The following is a 13,550-nucleotide window of genomic DNA, read 5'->3' as shown; positions in this document are numbered from 1 at the left end:
AACAAAAGAAATTTACTTGATCACAAGTGTAAGATGAAGATGAAAGGCTAATAAGGGATGAATTACAGGTCTTAGTTTTATGTTAGTAGATAGTTTGCAGTCAGTGTTCATCAAGTTAATTTGGACATTAGGTAGTCTAAAAAATATCATGAGGTCAAGATCATTTTTGAGGCTGCTAAGTTGGCTGTTCTTGCTCGGGTCAAATGGTTGCAGCAATTATTCGGACACTCTCTATTAAAAAATAATTTATACTTTTTCCATTAACACCATTTCATGTAGGTGCAGCAGTATGCCATTTGGAAGGGTGGGGAACAAATAGAAGTCAATATTTCTGGGATATGATCGGGGAAGGATTTTTTTTTAGTAGAAACCAATCTGTTGAAGGAAGTCAGCAGGTTGAGCTGCATCTGTTTAGGGGTGTAGAGGGGTAGGAATTGTCACCTTGGGTTGAAGCCCTACATCAGGTCTTCAAAGAAATTATTGGTCTGTTTGTTCTGGACCAGTGACACTAGTAGAGTCACTACTTGCAGTGCATGTCCACACTTAATAGCTCCATCTCCGAGAGTACCAATACTAAGATTCAATGAAAAAAATGTTTATCAAAGAAAAGAAAAAGTCTATGGTATGTTCACAGGGAGTACAGCTACATTGATAATTATGATACATTATTAAGACAGTAATGACTAAGCTTCCAATGGACCAAAGCATTGTAAACCAAAAAGTGAGGAGCTCCAAAGGTAGGTTGACAGTCAATGAATGCTGAAAGGATCACTTCAACCAAATCCTCAACAGTGACACAAGTCACCCCTAAATACATAAAGAAAGAGATCCCAGGGAAAGAGTCACCCAAAGGAAATAGGCCATACAGAGTTTTGGGGTGAGCACTCTCTTTCTGGGGAATCACCACTGGGATCCTCTGCCGGATTAGATCAGGATCTGAAACCCAATTGATTTAAAAAGGATTTGCAGAATTCTAGATTCAGGAGTAAAAGGGGATGGCTCTTTCACCTTGTGTTCATCCAGACTCGCTACAACAGCCATGTGTCCTACCTGGGAATTTGTCTCTATGGCCTCTCACATCATTCCTTTTTTATTTCTCCACCCCTCCTCCACTCACCTACCTTCCCTCTCTTACCTGGACTCACCCATTACCTGCCAGTTTGTGACCCACCCCCACACTGAGGACCTTGACCAAAATATTGATTGTTCACTTCCCTCCATAGATCCTGCCTGACCTACTAAGTTCATTGAGCATTTTGTGTGTGATGCTGTTAATTTATTTTTGGTTTTAATATTTTTAATTTGTTGTTCCCGTGCTTGGACTTCTATTAAAATAAGTTTCAAAAAATATTTGCTTCATTTGTTTGATTTTTTATGTCTCAATGTTGACTCATTGTTAAAATCAATTATGAGTTTGTTATCTAAACTAGTGTATTTTATTTATCAGGAAAGATAAAGTAGATGATGATTGTTTTCTTTGAACTAAATGAGCTGTGGGTGGGAGGAGGAGAATTGTAATTGAGATATTTAAGTTCTAAGGAACTTGTTGCAGTGAATATAAGGAAAATGTTTCACTTAGCATGGAAATCAAGAACCAATACAAAGTGAAAGAATTAGAGGAGAATTCGACAGATTTTTCATCCAGGTGGAGATGTGCTTGAAATTTGCTCTCTGATATTGTTGGCAGAAATATAGGGCAATGAAAAAGTGTATCATGAGACCTTTGAAATGCTGTGATTTAAGGCAGCAGACCAAGCAGATGAAAATAAATTGGTTCTTTGCTCATTGGTACAGTGTATGGGTTTTATGACCTCATTCTATTGTAAACTTGTTGCATAAAGATAATTTCAGTTGAGTTCTTTAGTGTAAGCCAAATGATCCTTTCCTTATCTTGCAACGTTTAAAACATATGTAACACATTCCATGTTTTAATCTTCACTTATCTTTCTGCACCAAGTATTTAAACTGTTCGACATTTGACATTGAAAATTAATGTTCCAGTAATAATACCTCATGATGGTGCCATTAACAATCGCTCTAAACACTTGAACTGTGATTCATAGATCTGTCAGTCCTATTGTGTATGAATAAAAAGCCTATTCTTTTCAAACAAATTTTTAGTTCATCAAGATTTAATATGACATTGCAGAGTGAATATGTGTGCTCTTGAAAGTGAATGGTAATGCAAAGGCATACTTTACTTATTAAGTCTGTGAAACTATTTGTAGTTATTGGTTCTATTGATTAGATTTATTATGACCTATGAAAAGCACTGAGGCAATTATAACATAATTTGCAGTAAATTGTATTTCGTGTTAAAAAAAAACATTTTTCTGATAAGTACAATTGTGCAGTGTTGTTTTTGTCACAGAACCCTCTTGTGACTGAAGCAAGTCGGGGGGTGGGGGTTGTATTTCAAGTGGATTTAATCCTGAATTACGGTAGGTGAATTTGAATAGAAACTTGATGTTTAAAGTAAATGAAAAAAGATCATTTGTGAAATGGTAAGTTGTGTTGTATATTTCCCAGCAAGAGATTCCTAATTTTTTTGTCCTTTTCATTGCAGTGAAATAGCCAGGATACCATACTCATAGGAGCCGCTCCTCTCTTCCATATGCATCTTCTCCCCATTTAAACAACAGTAGGGGTAAGTACTGGCTTCCCAAATGTAACTAGCATGAGTGGATTGCAATTATGGAACTTGCCAGAAATTGTCGATTCTGCATTGCATTGAAAGATATAGGTTGGCACAAAGATGCTTTGTTTATGAAGGATCAAAATAATTCCCCCCCCGCCCCCCGCAAGACCTACACATCTTTACATGTTGTTGGTATGATCACACCTAAATAAAAGGAACATTGATTCCAGCAAAACATAAATGGTATTTTGACATTTTTCTGTGCAGCATCCCAAAAGCTCTTGCAATTTGTTTGATGTGGTTGGGAAAGGAACCTATGCCTAAAACAGCTACTGGATTGTGAATGTTGCTTGGTCAAAGTTGCCCTACTTTTGTTAAATGTGAAGCTGGCCATCATGTGCTGTCTAATTCCTCTTTTATTGTCTCCAGGCTTCAACCTGCATGTCAAGAGTACATACGTGTTTCTTTTAGTGTACATCCCATTACTTTCTGTTCTATCCCTTTTCAGTTCGACAAAAGTTCACAGAAATGTTTTTTGAACCCATTCAACAAGTTAGCTTCAAATATCACCTGTCATAATCTCCTGTAGCTGTCTTTCCTCACTACACTGTACTACATGAGAGTAAATCAGCAGTGGAGGCTGGGGAAAAACTACAAAATTTGCCTGCATAAATTGGTATTGCATCTCCTTTGGAGCCTGTAGAGGCATTTAAGTGATTAGCTGATTTAGCTCATTAGCTGATAAATTTGCCGAGAGAAGAAAGCGTCCTTGGTTGCAAATGTATTTTAAGAGCCTATTTGCTTCCATGAGATTCCTTCTTAAAGCACATAATGGATTTTAAGCACATCCAAATTTTTCTATTTTTAATCAAAAAAGTGGTCAGCGTATCTCGGTACAGTTAAACTGCTAAATGTGACTCAATTAATGACATGCTTTAATGTGCTGGAGCACGCTTTATTTTATCCTATTTATGTCTTCACCTTTCAATGTGATTCATGCTTTTTACCATGTGTGACCAGATTTAAGGGAAAATGGGAGATTAAATGTCATTGGAGTGACATCTGCTTTGTATACTGACGAACATACAGCTGTTGAAAGGCATGGGTATACTGTATGCCCATCGGTAGAAAATCATGTTTCACTGGATGAAATTCTGTTTCAGAACTCTTAGGAATCTTTTGATTTTTCAACCACAGCATTGCAGAGGCTGGATTATTAAATGTATTCAAAGCTCAGGCAGATTTTTAGATCAGACTGAAGGCAAGGTTTATGAGAACAGAGCAGGAAAGTGGGGTTGAAGCTATGATTGAAGACAATAAACTTATTGAATGGCAGACTCTAGTGGTTAACTACTGCTTTCTTGTGGTGCACAAAGATTATATGCTGCACAAAAGTTTAACACATTGCCTATCACTAAAATAAAATCATGATTACAGAAGTTTGTTCCACAGAACTAATCTACAAAGCTTAACAGTGTATTCAGGAAATGTCGGCCACTACGGCTTTGATTGTTATTTTTAAAAGTTAGACAAATTTTTTTTACATATGTGTAATAAGGATTTTTAAAATGTCTGTTACCATTTTTCTCTGGGTGTTTGAGATGTCTAACCATGTTGTGTCTGTTTTTGGAACGATTTGTATTCATAATACCTGGTTTGAAATAAGTGTGTATCATATTGCTGAACAGAAATCTTGTGCTGCTTTCTATGTAGATCTTCTGATAAAGATTAATGAAAAGTGCTGAACCGAGTAACTATGAGCATCATGAAAAGATTGTGTACAATACATCACATTTCTAAGTGACTTAATTTAGAATACACATGCCCCCAATTTTCCTTGCCTGCTCATGGGAATGACAAGTGCAATCATGCCTAACAATTCCAGACACAAACTGTTTCTCCTATCTTTCATGTGAATGCCAAGTTTTGAATGTGTTTAAATTAAGATTCACCCCAGAAAACTGACATAAGTACACACAAGCTGCTACTGGACTAATTTTTATTTATCTTTATGTTCAAGCTGTATCAAGTCTTTCATGTTGATGTCAATATTTTGTAATAGATTCTGAATTCTCTTTATTTGCTATTAAGAGATGTTCAGATACTCAGCTTGACGCTTGACCCTTTAGCTACATTTACTCAATTCAAAACATTTTTGTATTGAAATTTTCATTCAGCATTCAAACTTGTCCTTCAACATCAATTGAAAAGTAAGCTAGAAGAGTCATGCCAGGTATCCAGAAAATTATTCAGTGATGGTTGTATCTTTATGATCTGTTATAAGTCTGTGGTGAAAAGGACAATACATTTCAGCCCATCTTTTCCATCAATGCCTCTGCTATTAATAATATAATTTGTTCATATGTGGAATTAAAATCACAATTTTATAGCTTGAAAAGAAGGTATTTGATCCAAATTGAATGTGTTGGATTTAAGTAATTAGGAAAATTGCCTAATTTTTGTGTTATTTTTGTTTTTCTTTTTACTTGTAGTGTTCTGTACTTGAAAATTGAATAGGTAATCTATGACTCTAACTTGCACAATAGAAATTCAGATAATGGATTACCAGACAAGATGGACAGAAATGCTGGCAATGATTTGATAACATTAAAACTAAAACCTTCATCAACTGCAACATTGTCAAAACATTAAGCTTGGGTGGATCTCTCAGTCATGGTCAATCATTGCTTGATCAAGATTAAAGAGCAGAAGTGGTTATTTTATGCAATAAACACTCTCTTCAATCTAGGGCTTACGTGGGCCCAGAACAGCAGGTAGGTTATTACTATGTGATCTCTATTAAAATAAGTTCCTATTAGAATACTTCATTTGATTTGTTCTGGCCAAGTTTATATGATATCATTAGCCTTGATTCATGTTTCCAGAATAAACCATCCGTGCCTACCTGATTACAATTTTGATTTCCAAAGCTGCCAAGTCCTGTTTAAACAACATCCATTTTAATTAGAAAAGTTGTGTGTGCTCATTATGCACAGTGGCGAAGTTCATAGAAAAAAATATTCTGTTTTCACACAACGATCAAAGTGAGCTGTAGACCTTTGCACTTTATCTTAGCCTAAGGATCATATTCTTACCTATTCACCTAAATCATCTGCAACAATTTAAAATAAGAATAAAAATGACGTGAAAATTTGTATTCTTTATTTTGTTTCTGCACCTAATGCCTTAGCCCATATTTTCAGAAATTTATTCTGATTATTAATTCTGGTTGTATTTGTTTTAGTTAGTATATCATCAAAGTTTTTGGTAGAAAACTAAGTGGTTCAGAAGCTTTGATTGGCTTGCATCCTGTTATTAGGTTGTATGAGAGCCATTTTAGAAAATTAAGTAGTTGTAATTCTAGCAAGTTTATTTTCATGTTTTAACAACACATATATAATTTACAGCATAAAATATTAGCCACTGAGTTTAATGAATCTACGAAATCATAATCAGTGATAGAAAAAATTATCAATGCCAGGTGGCACTGCCCATTAATCTGTTTACTGATGCTCATTTTGAGTGCTGTGAGAATCATTCAGCTACAAATTTTCTTACAGCATTGTCCCAAATATGATCAAAGAAAAAAAGCACCTGGAAATGAGATAAGATGAACTGGCCGAAATGTCGAAGTGATGATTGATTGGCTTGGTAAAAATGAAGCAGAGCCCACATATTTTGAACCACATCCAGATGAAAGGAAGTGGGGATAGTTTTAGGAGATAAGGTATCACAGACCTAGGATATTGTTCAGGGATACCTGGTTAGTTAGTCCCTTTGCAAATTATTACTTTTTCTTTCCTATTCATTTTTCAAGGAGTAGCTGCTCTCACTATTCATGCTTTTGGATCATCTCACTATCTGAAATGTGTTTGCCAATTTGTGGCTCTTTCTTTAAAAATAATCAATAATAAAATCTTCCTGTATTTGGAAATAATCAGTACAAACACTGTCGACTAAAGTGATATCATCCAATAAGTATGGGTATTAAACGTTTGATTCCCAAAAGAATCCCATTTACATAAATGGTGAAAATGTAATGATTCAGGCACCAGGCCATGCTAAGAGCTGCTGCTTATTTTTCATCAGTTTCAGCAACACCCTCTTGCCTTACAACTTAGTCAATTGTGATGAGATTGCCTTCCATGTTGCACGTTCTCACATGAATGCAGATATGCAGATGCCGCCAACTTAACCATACATGCTGCCTGAATACTGTATTGTATCAAATTTCATTTCAGAATTTACTGTTGAATCCAATCCAGTCTTTCAGGGACAGCATTCAAATTATTAGTTTGTTGGCTCTTGTATTATCAGCAAGCTCACTCCAGAGATTTAAAATCTAGGCTAGCATTTCAGGTCAGTGCATCTAGCATTTCTAGGTCAGTGCTGATAGAGTGCTGTACTTAGAGTGGTGAGGGAGAAGAGATGATCTTTCGGTTGAATTATTAAGCAGAGACCCTGTCCACTCTCTTGGGCGGATGTAAACATTGCCACTGTACTACTTTGAGGAAAAGCAGGAACGGTACCCCAGGTGTCTTGGCCAATATTCTTCTCTCATCATTGCTAAAAAAAAAGGGGAGGGGAATTTGAGAAAACTGAGAGCTTGTGCATAAATAGGCTTCCATGTTTCAGAAAACACCACTGATAATTCAAAAGTACTTTTTTGGAATAAAAAAAGACCATAGGACCAGAAGATATATTTATTTTGGTGCAGTTTGTTTTGCATTAAAATCATCTGGAGTTCTGTCCATTATATCAGAAAAGTATAAAAATATTTCATTGCTAAGAACCTCCCCGATTAGAATCGTTTGCTCTTATAGCAAGCCCCACTGTTTCCACAGATCAGTGTTCATGCATGCTGTGAGTATTAACTTGACATTTTGGGCCATCTACTTAATATACCATTTTTTTATTGATCAACTCAGAGTCTTAATACCAAACTGTATGGACTCTGTCAGTAAGATTGGTATGGAGGTCTAGATCAAATGAGTTTATGGCCATAAGAAGTCTGAGTTGTCAGTGTGGGCCACAGATAGCACCTAGTGGAAACTGGTCTGAGAGTATACCCAGCTGTAAGCACACAGTAACTCATGAACAACTACTTTGCATGTTATTGTGATAGCTTGATACTCTGGGCGCAGTTTTTAACATTAATTTTGTTGGTACTAATGAGTTAAGAAGCCTAATCAATTTCATGGAACAAGTTGATTGTTTGTTCCTCATTGGTACTTACTTAAAATGAAAATTTTCTCTTGCCCATTTTATACCAGTTGACTGTGGTATTAACAAGATTTTAACTAATAGTATCTGATTTGTTCCATGTGCAGTACATACACATTCTTTGTTTTGTAGTTTCCAGCACTTGTATCTACAGCCTATTGCATATTGCATGATAACAGCATTTATGCAAGCAAGCTTAACTTTCTTGCATTTTATTTCCTTTTATTATGGAGTCATTGTTTTTAAAGGAATCAAGTGAATGAGTAATATTGTACAAATTAAAACTGAAAATACTTGACATGGTTTATCAGTCAAGCAATATTGTCAGTGAAAAAAAATGGAGTTCATATTTCAGGTCAATTTCCTGCAGAAAATGTCAAGCTTTTTTCTAGTTCTAATACCATCAGCTTAGTGTCACTGCATTTGATTAGCAGTTAATGGAACAGGATACTTGGAATGTAAAGCTTACTTCTTCAGATTTGCTGCCCCATGAGGTCTTCATACAAGTACAGTGTCTGTGAAAATAATTTCTGGCGCAGGGTTTCTGAAAGAATCACATTGAATCCAACATGATATCTTCAGTGTGCCAAGAGCATCCTCAGAAATAGATGTAAAGGCAGGAGAATATTAGCAATTATAGATATTTCAAGAGTAGGTTTTGATGTATGGTTTTGCTTATTCTGTTTTCTTTACTGGCAGAATTTGTACAGTGGTTACTTTAAAGTAGATTTTTGCTTGACTTTAAACATATGGGAAATAGAGATTTAAGAGGCTTATTGTCTTTCAGTTCACGTCTCAGAATTTTCTGTAGCTGTATGCATTATGGTCCAATAGATGAGGAATTTACAGACTTTAGCAGAGGAAGAGTAAGCATTGATTCAATTTAACACATTCTGTTGCAGAGTTCAGCATTGTTGTGTTTGGGAAGAGGTGGAAACTAAAACAGGTGTTCATGATCACTGTTTGATTGACTGTTGAAGGAGCAAATGTGATTAAATTCTTTGCTGGAACAGTCAACATCTTCATCCTACCTCAAGCCCACTAAAAGCAACTTTCATGCTGGTGCATTCATTTGAATTATCACTAAACCTCATGGGGGTATTCATTTTCTAAGCAAGTTATTTTGTCCATGAATATGTAACATTCAGTTAGTAGCATAATGATGCATAACTGCTTGTCATAGGAAATATTTTTTAGATAAATGTTATCATCTCTATGTCTTCTACAGTGATTTTTTTTCTTTTAAGATTCTCACTGGAGTGTAAAATAGAATGAAAATCATTTCCAATCACTTTCAATCCCTTTTTCCTTTCTTGCTGAAGTTAAATCAAGTTGTCTTCCGGTACTTATTTAACTAATGTGAAGATATTTAATACTGCATTGTACAGTATATCTTCAGAATTGAAGACTCAATTACACCATGGTATGCTTTGTTGAATTTTGTTTCTAGGTAAAATACAGAAATAAAGAGGCTGTTAAATCCTCCCGCTGGGACTAACAGTCCTATTCTGCTTCACTGGGGCTGCCTTCAGGAAATCAGTGTGGAATCTATCTTGTAGCAAATTACTGATCCATTCAGCAGAAGATAATTTTTAGCTAACTTCTTACAGTAGAAAAGATATGCACCTATAAGTTGAGCTGGTTAATATCTGTGCAATTTCTTATATAAAACTAAATAAAATAATAGAGATTTAAGAATAGGTTGATAATTTTTTTTCTCCAAATAACAAACTCAGAATGCTTTTGCTCATACCGGATCTATGGAAAGCAATTGAATTGTCCCTCTCCCAATAACCCTACAAATGTTATTGAACCTGTTTTAGAATTATTTTTGTTTATATTGTCTCTCCTTATTCATCAAACCAAAAGGTAACATATTGCTTTTCCTGCCGTTAAACATCATTTGCCATCTCTGCCCCAATTCCAACAGCCTATCTGCACTGCCTTGAAGTTTAATAATTACCTGCACACAGTTCACCACAATTTTGTGTTAACATTATTTCAATTAATTAAAAGACTTTCAATAGACACTATTTCCTGGAACATCTGATTTCATAGTGTTTCACTGTTCTATTAATACACAATTATAGAGAGAATAGCCTGTATCATTGTAACAGTTGTGGATTGAAGAAAATATGTAAGAGTTTTTGTGGAATGATTCACCAAGTCAGGCAGCATCTGTGGAAGTAGCAGGATAATAACATTTCCAATCAATGTTTTAACCCTTGCAGAGGATAGGATGGAGATAACAAAGACAGTGCTTGTGAGAGGTAGGGCAAAAAAAAAAAACAACAGTCTCAATTACTTAACTGATGTTTATGTCGGCTGAGAGAGGATGATGAAGCTTTGTCACAAATGTTTCCCTGGAAAAACTGTGAACTAAAAGTGGATATAGACCTGTGAATTATCAGCTACGGCTGTGGATTACAATACACTGCAATAGTTGAAATGAGAGATACAAGAGAATGCTGGACACACCCAGCAGGTGAGGTGGCCTCAGTGGAAATGACATTGTTAGTTGACACAGCCAGCTTTCAGAGAGGCTAGATGTGCCTGGTTGGAAGGTGTAATGCTGTTCACTGAGTTTGTATTTGGCTCTATAGAGTAGTTTTATATGCTAAAGAGAAGACGGCAGGGGTCAAAATTAAATGGAGAATTAAAGTGATCAGCAACTTGGAAACTCAACATCACCCTGGTGTACCCAACTAAAGTATACTGCAAAAGCTGTTAACTGCTCTGTGTTTTGCTTTTCCCAGTACTGAAGACATCACATCACAAGCAGTGCAAATATTTGGATGGAATGCACATGAATCAGAAGGAGTAGCAGTGAATTGTGCTTGGGTCTCTGGATGAGAAATAAAGAAAGCAAAAAGGAACTTTACTGTGTGGTTCTCTGGTTCATTCTTTTATTCCCAATGACACCCATTCCTTTCTTATTGCACCTTCCCATAGAACCACGGAAGGTAGAACAGCGACTCTCTTACATTTTCCCAGGTGAGAATACGAGGACCCAAACAGTCCTTCATGATAAAGCAGCAATTTACTTTCAATTTGTTGCATTGCATTTGGTATTCATAACGTGATCATTATAGGGACACTGTTCAGGAGCACTTTGATGAATTTGGGTAATTACTCTGCAGAACAGCTCTGCTCATTGAGGAAAGGTGATTCTATTTCCTCTTGCATGTCACTTCAATTTGTCAACTCACTCCTGCTCTGATCTTTCTCTCTCTCGTTTGGCCTCTTAAATTGTTTCAGTGATGCCTGATGTAAGTTGAGGAACCACACCTAATCTGATTTGGGAATGCAACATTTCTCAAGATTCAGTCTCGAAAATTTTAAGTCAGCAGCCTTTTCAGAGCATTTCAACATTCTAACATTTCAACATTTTCAAATTAGACTTGTAGCATTAACTGTTCTTGTCTCTAAACAAATAGAGCGTGACAAAGTATTTCTAGAACTTTCTGCCTCTAATGCAGAATTCTACCTTAAGGATTTATTTTTATTTATTAATATTCAAGCTTTGGCACAAAATTTATAGTTAACATACTCACAATTTCTGTTTCTATATAAAATAGCCATATTCTTCTTTCTATACTGTCTCCCAAGAGCCGAAAAGGCAAGACAAAGAAATGGATGGCCCTTTAGTTACACAATTTTTCTGCTTTGTGTACTTGATCTCCAAAGAAAAGTTATGGATATTACAAAATCTTCAGCTATTGTGTACCTGAATGAGAGAAATATACATCATCACGAGTCATCACATCTGCCATTCTGATGAATAGTCAATTCTTAAGAATTGCTGTCATCCATTCTTAAAATGAATTATGAAATACAGCAAATATAACATATCTTGTAATAGATTAAGTTTGTCTTTTTTATTTATTCTACCAGGTTTGGAGACAGAGTGCCTGTAAATGAAAATTCAATATTGATGCATTAAAGAGCCTCTGAGCCCTACGTTCTGTAATATTTTGTGAACCTTGACAATTTTCTCTGTATCTTTGTAGTATCATATTTTATGTGAGCATTGATCCCACAAATTAAAATTGAAATGAATGATATTTTAAAATAATACCAATATTTCTGTAACTCAAATATTTCACATCACTGTTTTTGGGCACTAAGATTGCTCAATGGCAATTGCTGAGCAGGGATCAATAGAGTTAATGGCAAACTTGTCAATTTAAACAATTTAACTCTTAAGGTCTTCTGCAACAATTGCTACATTCAAATGTATTTTGAAGCACTGATAGTTTTATCATATCTCGGTTTAACTGGAAGTTAAGAAATAGTTAGCTGACTGCTGCTTTGGGTCCCTGTTCACACTCCAAAATAAAACTAATTGGTTTGCACATGTTTCTACATTAATTTTAACAGCAACTTGAGAAGTAAATGGATTTCTGGCAGCTTCTTAATGTCAGATCTTTTCCCTAATGTTAGGTTTTTTTTCACAGACTGCTAATAGTTCTTGCTATCAAATATTCAGTTTTAATTTGTCATTCATTAGATTAGATTATGAAGACACGCAGTCCTCTTTTATTGTCATTTAGTAATTCATGCATTAAGAAATGATACAATATTTCCTCCGTGTGATATCACAAAACACAGGACAAAACAAGACTGAGAAAACTAACAAAACCACATAATTATAACATATAGATACAACAGTGCAACAATACCATAACTTGATGAAGAACAGTCCATGGCACAGTAAAAAGTTCAAGGTCTCTCAAATGTCCCACATCTCACGCAAGCGGGTTAAGGAAGAAAAACTCTCCCTGCCATGCCTGACCACAGTCCGACTCTGAGTCATCCGAAAACTTCGAGCCTCCGATCAGCCCTCCGACACTGAGTACTGAGCACCATCTCTATCCGAACGATTCGACCTCAATCTTGGTCACCAGCAGCAGGCAAAGCCAGGGATTTTGGGGCTTTCCCTCCGGAAGATTTCTTGATCGCGCAGTAACAATGGCAGCGAACTAGCGTTTCAGAAATTTCTCCAAATGTTCCTCTGTGCTTTCACATCTGTCTCCATCAAATCAGAATTGTCCATGGCCCCTACTTAACGGAAACGATATCATTTTTACCGGAAGGTTGCGTGCGCGCAGCGTGCTGCTGTCTCCTCCTACCGCCTCAATGATCTGATTGTTTTAAAGTGTTTTCACTGACTAAGAGATCAGTTATACAAGGGCTACTTCTTTTGCGAAATGAGAATGTCACAATTTTTGGTCTCCAGTAGCTCTTGTCCTTTTTATTTCTGTTTTGACAGCAATAGAAGTAACAATCATGAAATAGTTGAAATGCTGTGGTTTTGAAATTCTATTTCCATGTATATGGCTCATAGAAGTAGAAAGAGAAGAGGGCCTTGAAGTTATCAGAAGCAATCTGTTTTAAATGGATTTATTCTTCAGATTTGTTTGGCATGGGTAAACTACTGTATATTAATTGTTCATTTCTATTCACTCTGAAGGGTGATAATAAAATACAAGAAGTAATGATATACAAATCAGTAGGGCCAAGGAATTGATTGTGAACTTCAGAAAGTGGAAATCAGGAGAACACACTGCAGTTTACAATGAGGGCTCAGCAGTGGAAAGGGTAAGCTGCTTCAAGATCAATTATGTCAGCATCTTTGAAGATCTAACCGAGACTCAATATATAGATGCAATTACAAAGAAGACATTCT

At 35.9% G+C, this 13,550-nt stretch overlaps 1 protein-coding gene across 3 annotated transcripts in view; it reads left to right on the top strand.

Annotated features, from left to right (window-relative positions):
* LOC140211113 (contactin-4-like) overlaps positions 1 to 13,550 on the top strand; it is a 2,284,382-nt gene that overhangs the window by 738,158 nt on the left and 1,532,674 nt on the right. For all 3 annotated transcript variants that reach the window (XM_072280600.1, XM_072280598.1, XM_072280599.1), the window contains one exon: positions 2,567 to 2,647. The gene's annotated coding sequence lies outside the window, so the exon portion shown is untranslated. The remainder of the gene's footprint in view (positions 1 to 2,566; positions 2,648 to 13,550) is intronic.

Source organism: Mobula birostris, chromosome 16 (genome assembly GCF_030028105.1).
Source record: "Mobula birostris isolate sMobBir1 chromosome 16, sMobBir1.hap1, whole genome shotgun sequence".
Lineage (NCBI taxonomy): Eukaryota > Metazoa > Chordata > Chondrichthyes > Myliobatiformes > Myliobatidae > Mobula > Mobula birostris.
Note: the sequence above shows the minus strand (reverse complement) of the source record. Positions and strands in the feature narration are given on the sequence as shown.